Genomic DNA, 15,989 nt, shown 5'->3' with positions numbered 1-15,989 from the left:
TCTGGAGATGCTTGTTTTGAAGTTTCAAGAATCTTGAGGAAAATGAAACTTCTTATCATTGACGAAGTAAGCATGGTTTCCAATGTCATGCTTGCCTTTGTGCATTTGAGGATGCAAGAAGTTCTCAAAACAGAGTATGATGTGTTATTTGGTGGCAAACACATCATTGTTTTCGGAGATCTTCTGCAGCTGACACCAGTGAAAGGGCAACCTGTGTTCAAAATGCTCACGCATGAAGATACCAGGAAGTGCCTAGGCAGCATTGGCAACGTCAATATATGGTTAAACTTCAATTATGCTGAACTGCATGAAAATATGCGTCAGGCAAAGGATGAAGTTTACAAGACTATTCTACAAGATGTTAGAATTGGAAAAGTGACCGAGCATGGAAAAGAAGCTTTACATGCACGATTACTGTCAAATTTATATCCAGAACAAGATGTTGTGCCTGAGAATATTTTTCAGAAAATTACTGATAAGAAATCTGGAATATGTTTGATGCCAACTCTTGCAGAATGTGCCAAATTTAACAACAAAATGTTGCATTTAGAAAAGCAAGAGATTGTGAAAGTGGAAGCTATTGATAGAGTAGAGCATATGGGATCAACAATTATTTTGTCTGAGAATCTGAAATCAAAATTGGATTCATTAGAGAAGACTATATCTAAAACTGCAGGTTTTGAAAAGACTCTGAATGTGTGCTTGAACTGCCGTATAATTTTAAGAAGGAATTTACATGTTGAAAGAGGTCTGGTAAATGGATCAATGGGTAATGTTGTTGATTTTGTGAAATACAGAAATAGAGATGGAATTGAATTTTTAAAAATTAAATTTGATGGCATTGAGGAAGTACAGCTAATTGCTCGTTGTTCTGCTAGATTTTTGCTTGTAAAAGACTTATATGTTCGCCGTAAGCAGTTCCCTGTTTGCTTGGCATATGCGGTGACAATTCATAAATCGCAAGGTTTAAGTGTAGACACTGCATTGGTGAATATTGGCAGTTCTGTGTTCAAGGAGGGTATGGCATATGTGGCATTGTCACGAGTTAGAACTTTATCGGGATTGTACTTGATTGAGTGTGATGTCAGAAACATTTGTGCAGATCTAGATTGTGTTAAGGAATACAATAGGTTAAGAAGAGAGTATGCGCCACATTTGCCTCAGTTTCCTTTGTTTGAGAAACGTCTGGTAGGCCGGAAACGAAGAAATGAGAACAATACTGGGGAGGTTGTAGCAAAAAGACAAAAAGTGAATGAACCTAAAATTACAAGCAGAAACAAAGAGGATTCTGTTGAAGATGTTGTTGGTTTTCAGTTTGAAAACAGTTCTGGTGTCAACTGCTATGCTAATGTAGTAATGAATGTTTTGTTTTCTCTAAAAAATGTAAAAGAAGAGATTGTGGTCAATTCTGATCAAAGATTTTGCAGTTTGTTGAATTCTGTGTTAGAGAAATGTAGCACAGATAGAACAAAAATAGAAAGTGTGTCTGAAATTCGAAACCTGTTAGACAGATGTTCAGGGCAAACACAATTCTCTCAAAATATTCAGCAAGATTGTCAGGAGTTTTTAATGTATATGCTTGATGTATTACATGCTGAAGGTGTAGATGTAGATCAGCTGTTTGGGCTTTCTTATCAATGGCAGCATGACTGCGAGAACTGTATGGTATCAAGTACTACTAGTGTAGACTCAGAAAGATTTATATATTTAACTTTGCCAGACAGTAAATCAGTCTCCTTTAATAAGCTAGTAAAAGCTGCTAATCACAGCATGGAGTGTAGCCAATGTAAATCTGAAATGATGTCCACATTATTTATACGAACATATGGCCAGTACGTCATTTTAATGTTCCAACGATGTAGGCCTGATGGAACAAAATTGACAACTTTAATAAAAAAATTTGTAGCTTCGCAGTTGTCAATATCAGGAAGGACTTTTGTAACTACAGCAATTATATATCATGACGGCCCTTCAATATCATCAGGACATTACACAGCTTATTTAAAGTCTAGAAATGGCTGGTCATTCTGCAATGATTCTGTTTTAATTTTCAAAAAAAAATTGCCGTATGACCTTAAAAACTCTTACCTGGTGTTTTTAAAACCAAAATTTTAGGAAAATAATCTCGGGATATGATCTGTGGAATTTCAAGAAGTTCTAATGGCTCCTACACAATTTGGCCTTGAGGATAAGTGTAGTTCAGAGACATAACTTCTAATCAAAGGATTGGACATCATGGAGATGTATGTGCACTTTAAATGAGTTCAGAAAAATTGTTTCTTTTCATAAGCTAATTGAAGCAGCCAATCAAAACATGGAGTAGAGGGAATGTAAGTCTGCAATGCTGTCTACTGTTTTACATTGCTTTGTGATTAAAAGTGATGTAGAGAATTAAATAATTGTAGTACTCATAGAGGTAGTGTAAGTCTGCTTCATATTAAGCAGTATCAGTGTCATAGGAAATGTAGAACATGACTGACCAAGAAGGGGAAGATATTACTATTCCAGGATTGTGAAAATGATCTTCAACATTTTAATTCTGAAAGTTGCGGAAATGCCAAATGATGGGATTGGCTTACAAGAAATCCAAGAGTTATAAATATCTCTGACTAGATTTGGCCTTGTGGAAAATAGTGGTAGAGAGCAAGAAGTCATTTATTGCATGTAACGTGTTTTTAAAAACGATGGAGGTTTTCTTTCAGAAAGTGGCGGGCTGAAAGTAATAACAGCACAAAAGAGTGTAAGCTGTTCATAGGACATCCTTGGACGTCATGGAAAGTAAGTTAACTTTAAGGAGTTCTGAATTTTATTTTCTGATGTTGTATGGGTTTTTTAAACACAATCATTTTGATTGTGTTTTTTTTTCCCCGCTGTTACATGATGAATACCTTCAAGTCACTGTTTTTAGTGAATTTTGATACATTCTGAGAACAGCAAAAATAAACCATTTAACATGTATAATTAATTCTGTACTGTTTGCATTTATGATGTATATGTAGAACTGTGTAGGAGGCATGGAGAAGGTGAGTTTTCTGTAAGTGTTAAATTTATTGTATGCAGTGCTGCACTTCTACGTATTCTTTCATATGCTGGACTACATCTGCACAATGAGATACCTAAGCAAAGGAAACACAAGTGATGTGATTGTGAAATGAGCAAAATAAATTGCACATATTTCAATTACATCACTTGAGTTGCCTATCATTACGAATCACATTGTGCAGATCAAGTTTAGGTCTGTCCAGGGAAACATAGGAGGTTTCTACTTTGTTGAAGAGTGCAGTGGACATGACTCACTTCATTAGTAGACTTTCACAGATATTATCTCCTCTGTACACTTCAACAAGTGTAAATCTCATCTTGAACTCTGAGTAGGCCTCACCTCAAACAAATCTCTGGATAGGAGACATGTTATTGGCATACTGAAGCGACACTTTTCTGAAACAAGAGCAATGCAAAAGATGCACCATGTTTTAAGATAGGCCTCACTTCATCTGCATCAAGATACTGTTAGTTTAAAATGTATATCTTTAGCATTGTGTAGAGGACCTGGAGAAGCAGAAGCTTCTGTGAGTGTCAAAGTTGTTGAAAAACTATTTGTCCTTCAATATTTTCCCTTGTCTTTTGTAATTTTTAAATACATATTTTAATTTTTTTTCAAATGTTGGTTCTCTCTTTCACAGATTGAAAGTATAGAAATAAAATGTGATTAATTTAACGGCAATTACAAGGTAAATAGTTGTACTCTTTTCGTTACATTTCTATCACATTCACCTACTATTAGATCCACTGCTTCACTTCTTTAATCCTCAGTTTCCTGCCTTTGCTACTTTCCTCATTCCTTTCTCTATTACCTATTTACTCAACTCCTTCCACTCTTTTTCTCAGTCCCTCTGTTCTCATAGTTCCTCAGTCTTGTTCACTCACTCCATCTCTATTACTCTTAGTGTCTGTGAATTACTTTCCCAACTTTTTTTTTTTGGGGACCGCTTCCTGGGAAGTTGCCCGGTTCGCAAACCAGCAGCGTTATGGCAGTCCACCATTTTGTGTTTCGTTCGAATCAAGATACAAGATGGAGGGCAAATAATGTTCAGAATAGGTAGAAGGGGGCACGGTAGATGTATCTTGACCCCCTTGGTTTTCTGAGGGTGGCTCAGGAGGACCATAGTTCTTCACTCTTGTTCACTCTCTCTGTTTCTATTAATGTCACTGTTTATGACTGATCAAAAAAATGTTTTTTAAAAAAGAACAGTAACTATAAGGGAAGGAAATAGACAGTTATGTTAAAAGAAAGACAGCTATAGGGAGTAAACTAACGATACTGTTACCTACAATCCACTGCTGTTGATGTTACTGACCATGTCATGAATGATGTAATATGTGAAATCATCAACAGTGGATTGTAGGTAACAGTATCCTTATTTTACTCCCTAGAGCTGTCTTTCTTTTAACATAACTGTGTATTTCCTTCCCTTATAGTTACTGTTCTTTTTTAAAAAATATTTTTTTGGTTAGCTTCCGGTACGCGTACCGGGTAGCGCTCCGGGAGCGAACTAAGAGAAATACAGGTTGGCAGAGTTCCAAATTTTCTACCAATTTTTTTATAATGGGGAGTTAGTTCTGAAAAGAACTTTTTTTTTTATGTTTTTGTTGTTTTATATTTTTTTTAGTATTTTTTGAACCTTTTTTTACTTTTTTTGTATTTTCTGAACGTTTTTAAAATTTTTTTGGTTTTTTTGGGGGGGGGGAAACAAAAACGATCCATTATAAAGGGCTCAACAGGAGCAAAAAAAAAAAAAGAATTTATTTTTTGGTGCGTTTTGTGCAAACATTAATATGATTTTGAATTGCTCGCAAAATCAAAGTGATGCTACTTTCTCTGTAGCAGATGAAAGCGCCACATTCCACGCACACTTGTTTTACGTGACCAAACAACATTTGGATGTTTGCAATCACCTCCCTCGCCTCTGGTCCCGACACCTCTGGAACCACCGATCTTCTTGCCATTTGGAGGGGATGTTGTTGTTGGTCACGTAGCTGGGCAGCACTATAGTTATTTGGGTGCCACCTACTCATATGCCGATGCATAGTATGATTCCCATAACTATATTTTTTATCGGTGCCCCTTGACAATCTGTCACCGCATATGCGGCAAAACACGTAACGAGCATTCACTTTCTTTTGCCCCTCAGGAATTCTGTAGAATTGCCAGATATAATTCTCCTGTCGATTGTACCTCCTGGGCTCCTCTGGCAAAAACTCATGCTCTTCCTCCTCTTCCTCCTCTTCCTGTTCTTCCTCTTCTTGCAGAATTACTTCTGCAGGTGGTCCTCTCTTTCTTGGATTTGGTGGAGGTGGTGGGCTAGCACCAGCTGAAGCTACTAATGAAGCCATCACAAAGTCTCAATAAAGGGTCTTTCTCTCACCAAGATGAAAGTCAGAGTGATGAAAGAAGGAGGGGTTTTCATCATTTGGGAAAAACAAAAGTTCTAAACCAATGAAAAGTGTCCATTTTAGATCACATGACCTTGTATTACATCATTAGGAAACCAAAAGTGAAATGAACCAATGAAAAGTGTTATTATCGAGTCACATGACCTGCTATGTTTACATTACGCGGTCGGCGCCGCGCCGCGGATCGCTTCCGGTTCGCGTACCGCTGCGCTTCCGGGTACGCGAACGTAGCACGTAATATGACGTATTACGCGAGAACGCGAAACGTCATGCTGACGCGAAGCGTCGCGATGTTGTTTTGTAACGCGAGAGGTGCGCTAAAGGAACGTTTACCAGTTCGCGTACCGGGTCGCGCCTCCGGATTGAGCTAACGGGAAGCTAACCGGTACGCGTACTGGGAGCGAAACAAAAAAAATAAAAAAAAATTGTATAAAAAACATGTAAAAAATATTTTTCTTTTTAAAGAATAATACATTGTAAAGGTTTTGATATTAGCTATTAAAAAACCAATGAAATTCACTGAAAAAACCATAGGTTATAGACCATATATAGTTAGGAATTAGCATTTACAAAACCTTAAAAATTCACTGAAAAAACCATAGGTTATAGACCATATATAGTTAGGGATTAGCATTTAAAAAACCTTATTTTACTCACACAAAACCATTGAAATTCCATATATAGTTAGTTGTACTAACTATATATCACGCACCCGCAATCCACTGCTGATGATGTCACATATTACATCATTCATGACATGGTCAGTGACATCACTGATGACATCACTGATGACATCTCAAATGACATCACTGATGACATCACTGATGACAACATCCAGTGACTGTATTTTTCTGTAAAGTTAAAATATGTCTTACATATTTATGAATGAGTCGATGTATAAGTGTCTGGACGAAGGATTTAGTAGGTGCATGACTGAATGTATGAGTGAGTGATTAAATGTGTCTCACTGAGTGCATGGGTTAGTGACTAAACTGTCTTAATTTGTGCATCATTATGTCTGTTGTTCTGTAAAGTGCTGCATGTGTTGATCAGTAGCTATATGAGTAACTATATAGGTTATTGATTGGTTGCACAAGCATTTGTATGGGAGACTGAGTGTGTGTGTGGGTGGCTGGGAAGTGTATGACTCTGTGCATAGATGTATGGATTCAAAAGTGCATGTTGGAAACAGCTGTATGGGCGGTTGACTGTGTGCATGACTGTATTGGTGAGTGAATAGATATCTCAGTGCTACATGTCAAATTAAGTACATATGTAAAATACAGTACATGTGAGAGTTGACATATATAAATAACTGTGCATAAGAGCCAGTGAATGTGTGAGTGGCTGTATGGATCATTGTGAACTTGTATCCAGGATTGTATAAGTGAGTAAATATGTTTTAGTATATGTTTGAATAAGTAAGGTGTGTTTAACTGTATAGTTAAGGAAACGGAGGTGTGATTGATTGTTTGCATGACTGTCTAGGTGTGTGTGTAACTTCATGGATGAGTGACAATCTGTGAGTCTGTGTTTACACTGAGTGTATCTAAGGTTATATTAGAGTCTGAAGAGGTTCATCGTATTATCACATGAATGATTTTATCAGTGATGTCATCAGTAATGTCATTTGAGATGTCATCAGTGATGTCATCAGTGATGTCATTTGAGATGTCATCAGTGATGTCATCAGTGATGTCACTGACCATGTCATGAATGATGTAATATGTGAGATCATCAGCAGTGGATTGCGGGTGCGTGATATATAGTTAGTACAACTAACTATATATGGAATTTCAATGGTTTTGTGTGAGTAAAATAAGGTTTTTTAAATGCTAATCCCTAACTATATATGGTCTATAACCTATGGTTTTTTCAGTGAATTTTTAAGGTTTTGTAAATGCTAATTCCTAACTATATATGGTCTATAACCTATGGTTTTTTCAGTGAATATATATATATATATATATGTCCAGATTTGTGGAGAATGTCCTATTCCCTATTGTGGCAAATTTAGAGACCTATATACAGGACACCAAAGATTTCCTAAATAAAATCGAGTACATGGTATGGGACCCTGATTATTTATTTATGGTGCTGGACATTTTTAGCTTATATACCTGTATAGAACACCAACATGGCCTAAATGCTGTCCAGCACATTGTTGTTTGTTGTTCTCTTAACTTTCTTTTTTATTCATTTATTTTATAAGTATATTGTTGTTATTCATTATGTATGTATTTGGTAGAATATATTTTTGTGTGAAAGCACTTTTAATCATTGGATAAGTTTTACATATTACATTAAATCTATTTACTTTTGTAGATCTTGTGTTCATGAGTATTGTTCTGCCTAGCTGACTATTGGGGCCTTGGTTGTCTCTACTTTGGGGGGAATCATTGTGAAGAACGTCTCGGGGATAAATGAGGTTGAATGCATGGGTATGTATGGTTAGGAATTATTAGCAAAGCAAAATCAATTTCCCAGGAGAGATTTGCTCTTTCAGTACTTCCCATGTAGTCTATTGCTTGGTTTGCCCATGTGACTTACGCTACATTGGGAGTACAATCAACCAACTACAAATGAGAATACTCAAACACCTCAGAGCTCGATAAGGCAGATCTGGCATACCCGGTAGCTCGTCACTTTTCGGAACTACATAGTAGGGATAGGAGCAAGCTGCAATTTTTTCGGAATAGACTCTGTGCCATTGAATGTAAGGGGAGGTGACCGGCTAAGAAGACTGCGCAGGCTAGAGTCGAGGTATATTATCGATCTATCTGTCAACTAAACATCCCAGAGGCCTAAATAGCGGGGAGGAGATGGCAGTCCACCTTGGAAAGTAAAAGGGAATGACGACAGATGCATGACATTTTTCTGGTTGCTGCTAACATGATTTTCTTATGAGATATGGTGAATCCTACATGGACTGTTTATACAGTATGTATAAAATTGGGTATGGGGATAAAAATGATGAATTGAATGTAAAAAGTAATGAATTATTTGAGAAAATTTCAAGGCTAACTGCATACTGCTGACTCTAATGAAAAGATACGACGTATAATTTCAGTTTCTGTGATGAGGATAAAGTTGTAAACAAAGTGGACAATTGTTGGAGGATAAAAGCCGATCCACGGCTAGATAGGATGGTATGTTCCATTTTTTACTGTATTTATATCCTCTGGTATTGCACATAAACCGATATGTGGTTATATAATAGTTGCTTAGATATAAAAGGAGAATACACACTCCAATATGGCGCTGGTGCTCTCACAGAGGGGTGAGTCCCTCGTCTGTTTCCACTATGATTTGGTTAACTTTATTAACAGCTCATGACGACGGTGTCATTGACACTGATGAAGGCTAAACGCCGAAACGCGTTTGTTGTGTGGTTCCCAATAAAGAAATCTGTTGGACCTGACCCTCCGGAGTGCTGTAATTTCTGCTTATGGCGTAAACTTCGAGCGTGATATATATATATATATATAAATAATTGCTTATTAAATATTTAAGCTATATTCATGAAGCCCAATGAGATGTATCCCGTTATTTATTTGCAAAATGAAGCTACTCAGAAAAAAGGGAAAAAAATAGCGACAAAAGCAAATATTTCCTTTATGTCTATGATCATGTCATATACGATGTCATCACTAGAGGTGTGTTCACGTTCAAAGCATATAAAAAAAGCAATTGTTTTTATGAGAATTACAGTGTGAACAAGGGCAAGTTGGCCCGAAACGCATAGCTGTTCTCTGTGAAAATAAATACCATCTTGCTGTACCTGGTTGGTCCGTCTCCTTCATTGCTGGTGCGGCGCGCTGAGCTGAGCAGTAAGGAGCTGATTTTCCATAAATATATACATATATATATCCCACAGTTGCAGGTATCCCAAGCGAAGTGACCACAGGAAGAAACTTATTGCTCACATCTTTTAATGTCATCTTGCAAGCCGGCAACAGAACAGCGTGACAACATCGGTAAAAGTCTAAACGCCAGACGAGTTTCGGGAAATGGAGTATCCCTTCTTCAGTGGCGTGTGGTTAGTAAAAGGCAGAGAGCTCTATTTTATATGCAAGTCCAGCCCATAAGGGCGTGACCGTGATCACGGTCTTCTGGGTCTTGTAGTCTGTAGTACATTCTTCCTGGTGGGCGCGCTCCTCATGTCCTCATAATTAAAACCTGTTACCTCCCCAAGTGGGTAGATGTGTACCCTGTCGATAGCCTGCCCCGCTTTGTAGATGCCATCATAGAACGGTCGGGCCTCATCCTGCAAGACGCCCGAACATCTTCCTTCCTTTCAGCGCCTGCATCAGAGTGACGGAGGCTTAGGATCAGCGAGCAGCGAAGGGTCATGCTTCACGGCCGGGAAACGACCGTAACAAATCCCACAGTTGCCGGTATCCCAAGCGAAGTGACCACAGGAAGAAACTTATTGCTCACATCTTTTAATGTCATCTTGGAAGCCGGCAAAAGAACAGCGTGACAACATCGGTAAAAGTCTAAACGCCAGACGCGTTTCGGGAAATGGAGTATCCCTTCTTCAGTGGCATGTGGTTAGTGAAAGGCAGAGAGCACTATTTTATATGCAAGTCCAGCCCATGAGGGCGTGACCGTGAATACGGTCTTCTGGGTCTTGTAGTCTGTAGTACATTCTTCCTGGTGGCCGCGCTCCTCATGTCCTCATAATTAAAACCTATGCTCTCTGCCGCGCCCACCAGGAAGAATGTACTACATACTACAAGACCCAGAAGACCGTGTTCACGGTCACGCCCTTATGGGCTGGACTTGCATATAAAATAGTGCTATCTGCCTTCCACTAACCACACGCCACTGAAGAAGGGATACTCCATTTCCCGAAACGCGTCTGGCGTTTAGACTTTTACCGATGTTGTCACGCTGTTCTGTTGCCGGCTTGCAAGATGACATTAAAAGATGTGAGCAATACGTTTCTTCCTGTGGCCACTTCGCTTGGGATACCTGCAACTGTGGGATATATATACATATATATATATATATTCACTGAAAAAACCATAGGTTAGAGACCATATATAGTTAGCTGGACATTTTATTGACATAAAACCAATGAAATTCCATATATAGTTAGTTGCACTAACTATATATCGCGCACCCGCAATCCACTGCTGATGATGTCACATATTACATCATTCATGACATGGTCAGTGACATCACTGATGACATCACTGATGACATCTCAAATGACATCACTGATGACATCACTGATGACATCTCAAATGACATCACTGATGACATCATGACACACCAATACCAGTTACTACATACGCACTCACTGATTCCTACGTCTACACCCACATTCACTCATTCACCCATACAATCACTCATACATACAGTCACTCAATATTACAACACTATCATATGCACTCATACACCTATGCAGACACTCACACACTGCCACTCATCCATGGAGTTACTCACACACCTAGTCAGTCCTGTAAAGAATCAATCACACTTCGATTTCCTCATCTATACAGTTAAACACAGAACACCATACTTCAGTGACATCACTGATGACATCACTGATGACATCTCAAATGACATCACTGATAACATCATGACACACCAATACCAGTTACTACATACGCACTCACTGATTCCTACATCTACACACACATTCACTCATTCACCCATACAATCACTCATACATACAGTAACTCATTATTACAACACTATCATATGCACTCATACACCTATGCAGACACTCACACACTGCCACTCATCCATGGAGTTACTCACACACCTAGTCAGTTCTGTAAAGAATCAATCACACTTCGATTTCCTCATCTATACAGTTAAACACAGAACACCATACTTTTTCACACATATACTAACACATACTTACTCTCTTACACAATCACTGATACAAGTACATATTGATATGCACAGAGTCACACACCTCCCAGCCAGCCACACACACACTCAGTCTTCCATACATCCACTCATTCTTCAATATGTAAAACATATTTAAACTTTACAAAAACACACAAACACTAGATGATGTCATCAGTGATGTCATCAGTGATGTCATTTGAGATGTCATCAGTGATGTCATCAGTGATGTCACTGACCATGTCATGCATGATGTAATATGTGACATCATCAGCAGTGGATTGCGGGTGCGCGATATATAGTTAGTGCAACTAACTATATATGGAATTTCATTGGTTTTATGTCAATAAAATGTCCAGCTAACTATATATGGTCTCTAACCTATGGTTTTTTTCAGTGAATTTTCAAGGTTTTGTAAATGCAAATTCCTAACTATATATGGTCTATAACCTATGTTTTTTTCAGTGAATTTCATTGGTTTTTTAAAAGCTAATATCTATATCTGTAAAATATATTCTTTATTACGTGACGTATCACGTAGCCACGTGAGACGCCTCATGACACGTCGCATAACCGTGACGTATCGGCTCTGCAGCGCAAACAAAACCCGTAACGTAAGCGCGCCGGAGCACGCTTACAGATATATATATTTTTTTTAACCTTAATTAGACAAAATCCACACGTGCACATATCTTGAGGCCTTGCAAAGGCACATCAAACAAACAGTCCCTACAATTTTTCAAAGTTTGCTGGAAATCTATTCCCTTAATTTTTTTTTTACTGTTTCTCTTGGTTTTCCCCTTGTTACGCTTACCGGGACGCTACCCGGTACGCGAACCGGACGCTCCAAAAACACAAGATGGCGGACTCCCGTTACGCTGCCGGTTAGCTGCCCGGTTCGCGTACCGGGAAGCGCCTCTACCGCGAAAAATCGCAAATTTTTTTTTTTTGCCCCGCGGGGGACTTTAATATCCCCCTCATCAATCCTAGGGGGTCAGGAGGGGTTTACCTTGCCCCCTTTCCTTCATTTCCCCCTTTGTTTTTCACCACATCTTGTCTCTCGAACCTACCGAGAAACAAGATGGCTGCCGCTCCGGACTGTTTACAATGTTGACAGCTACGCTGCCGGTTAGCTGCCCGGTTAGCTGCCCGGTGAGCTGCCCGGTTCGTGTACCGGGACGCGCCTCTATGGCGAAAATTTTTATTTTTTTATTTTTTGCTCCGCGGGGCACTTTAATATCCCCCTCATCAATCCTAGGGGGTCAGGAGGGGTCTACCTTGCCCCCTTTCCTTCATTCCCCCCTTCGTTTTTCACCACATCTTGTCTCTCGATCCTACCGAGAGACAAGATGGCGGCCGCTTCGAACTGTTTAGAATGTTGACAGACACCGGAGAGCCAATCAGCTTCGCTTCGCGAAGTTCCGTTACGCGTCAGGTACGCGAACCGGGGCGCTGCCCGGAGCGCGCTTACAGATATATATATTTTTTTGAACGTTAATTTCTCAAAATCCACTGGAGCACATATATTGAGACCTAGCAAAGGCACATCGGGCTACCAGTCCCTACAATTTTGCCAAGTTTCGTGGAAATCCATTCAGCCGTTCGAGCTAAAAGTGAGGCCAACCGCCCTATGGAAAATTGCATGGGAAAAACGCGTTATGGGACCCCCCTTTTTTCTCGGCCCCCCCTTGACGAAACCCCCCCATATATATATATATAGATATATATATATATATATATATATATATATCTATATATATATATATTACCTACTGGCGATAGCCAGTAGGTATATATAGTTAGGATTTTTTTCCTATGGGATTTTTGAAAATTCTATGTCGAATAACTTTGGCGTTTGAGGACAGAATTGGCTGAAATTTTCAGGAAAATGGAACGTTTTGTTTCTGAGCAGCCCCGGAAAATATGGGGGTTTTCGTCAAGGGGGGGCCGAGAAAAAAGGGGGGTCCCAAAACGTGTTTTTCCCATGCAATTTTCCATAGGGCGGTTGGCCTCACTTTTAGCCTGAACGGCTGAATGGATTTACACCAAACTTGGCAAAATTGTAGGGACTGGTAGCCCGATGTGCCTTTGCTATGTCTCAAGATATAGGCTCCAGTGGTTTTTACGAAAATTAACTTTGAAAAATATATATTGGGCTACATTGCGCTATATATATGTTGGAGCCCAAATGTAGCCCAATGTAGCCCAATGTAGCCCAATGTAGCCCAAAGATGGCCACCAGAGACAAAAAAAACAAATGAAGCCCAAATATCAGCCAGATGTAGCCCAAGTATAGCCCAATGACAGAATGTCCCAGAGTGTTCTAAAGAACAACTAGAGTGCTAACAGTCCTACTTATTACAAAGGTATGGCACACCTGAAGCCATCTTGATTGGAATAAAGTGGTAACTCTTAAAACATATAATTTAAAAAGGAACAAAATGAGGGGGTTCATCTTGCCATAGAAAGTATGATTAGCGAATATATGACGAAATCCCGCATACCATCAGTCCGCAAAAAAAATCCCGCATGTACTATTAGGCCGCAAATTAAAATAACGAAAACTTTTAGAACGAATATGCCTTTAGCATACACTAAACAACTGAACTACCCTAAACCCTAAAACACTACCCCCAGCATGACCCTACACTACACAAACAGTACAACACTACCCTAAACCCTAAAACACTACCCCCAGCATGACCCTACACTACACAAACACTACAACACTACCCTAAACCCTAAAACACTACCCCCAGCATGACCCTACACTACGCAAACACTACAACACTACCCAAAACCCTAAAACACTACACCCCAGCATGACCCTACACTACGCAAACACTACAACACTACCCTAAACCCTAAAACACTACCCCCAGCATGACCCTACACTACACAAACACTACAACACAACCCTAAACCCTAAAACACTACCCCCAGCATGACCCTACACTACGCAAACACTACAACACAACCCTAAACCCTAAAACACTACCCCCAGCATGACCCTACACTACGCAAACACTACAACACTACCCTAAATCCTAAAACACTACCCCCAGCATGACCCTACACTACGCAAACACTACAACACTACCCAAAACCCTAAAACACTACACCCCAGCATGACCCTACACTACGCAAATACTACAACACTACCCTAAACCCTAAAACACTACCCCCAGCATGACCCTACACTACGCAAACACTACAACACTACCCAAAACCCTAAAACACTACACCCCAGCATGACGCTACACTATGCAAACACTACAACACTACCCTAAACCCTAAAACACTACCCCCAGCATGACCCTACACTACGCAAACACTACAACACTACCCTAAACCCTAAAACACTACCCCCAGTATGACCCTACACTACGCAAACACTACAACACTACCCTAAATGCTAAAACACTACCCCCAGCATGACCCTACACTACGCAAACACTACAACACTACCCTAAACCCTAAAACACTACCCCCAGCATGACCCTACACTACGCAAACACTACAACACTACCCTAAATCCTAAAACACTACCCCCAGCATGACCCTACACTACGCAAACACTACAACACTACCCAAAACCCTAAAACACTACCCCCAGCATGACCCTACACTACGCAAACACTACAACACTACCCAAAACCCTAAAACACTACCCCCCAGCATGACCCTACACTACGCAAACACTACAACACTACCCAAAACCCTAAAACACTACCCCCAGCATGACCCTACACTACGCAAACACTACAACACTACCCAAAACCCTAAAACACTACCCCCAGCATGACCCTACACTACGCAAACACTACAACACGACCCAAAACCCTAAAACACTACACCCCAGCATGACCCTACACTACGCAAACACTACAACACTACCCAAAACCCTAAAACACTACACCCCAGCATGACCCTACACTACGCAAACACTACAACACTACCCTAAACCCTAAAACACTACCCCCAGCATGACCCTACACTACGCAAACACTACAACACTACCCAAAACCCTAAAACACTACCCCCAGCATGACCCTACACTACGCAAACACTACAACACTACCCTAAACCCTAAAATACTACACCCCAGCATGACCCTACACTACGCAAACACTACAACACTACCCAAAACCCTAAAACACTACCCCCAGCATGACCCTACACTACGCAAACACTACAACACTATCCTAAACCCTAAAACACTACGCCCAGCATGACCCTACACTATGCAAACACTACAACACTACCCTAAACCCTAAAACACTAGCCCCAGCATGACCCTACACTACGCAAATACTAAAACACAACCCTAAACCCTAAAACACTACCCCCAGCATGACCCTACACTACGCAAACTCTACAGCACTACCCTAAACCCTAAAACACTACCCCCAGCATGACCCTACACTACACAAACACTACAACACAACCCTAAACCCTAAAACACTACCCCCAGCATGACCCTACACTACGCAAACACTACAACACAACCCTAAACCCTAAAACACTACCCCCAGCATGACCCTACACTACGCAAACACTACAACACTACCCTAAACCCTAAAACACTACCCCCAGCATGACCCTACACTACGCAAACACTACAACACTACCCAAAACCCTAAAACACTACACCCCAGCATGACCCTACA

Source organism: Lissotriton helveticus, chromosome 7 (genome assembly GCF_964261635.1).
Source record: "Lissotriton helveticus chromosome 7, aLisHel1.1, whole genome shotgun sequence".
NCBI lineage: Eukaryota > Metazoa > Chordata > Amphibia > Caudata > Salamandridae > Lissotriton > Lissotriton helveticus.
Note: the sequence above shows the minus strand (reverse complement) of the source record.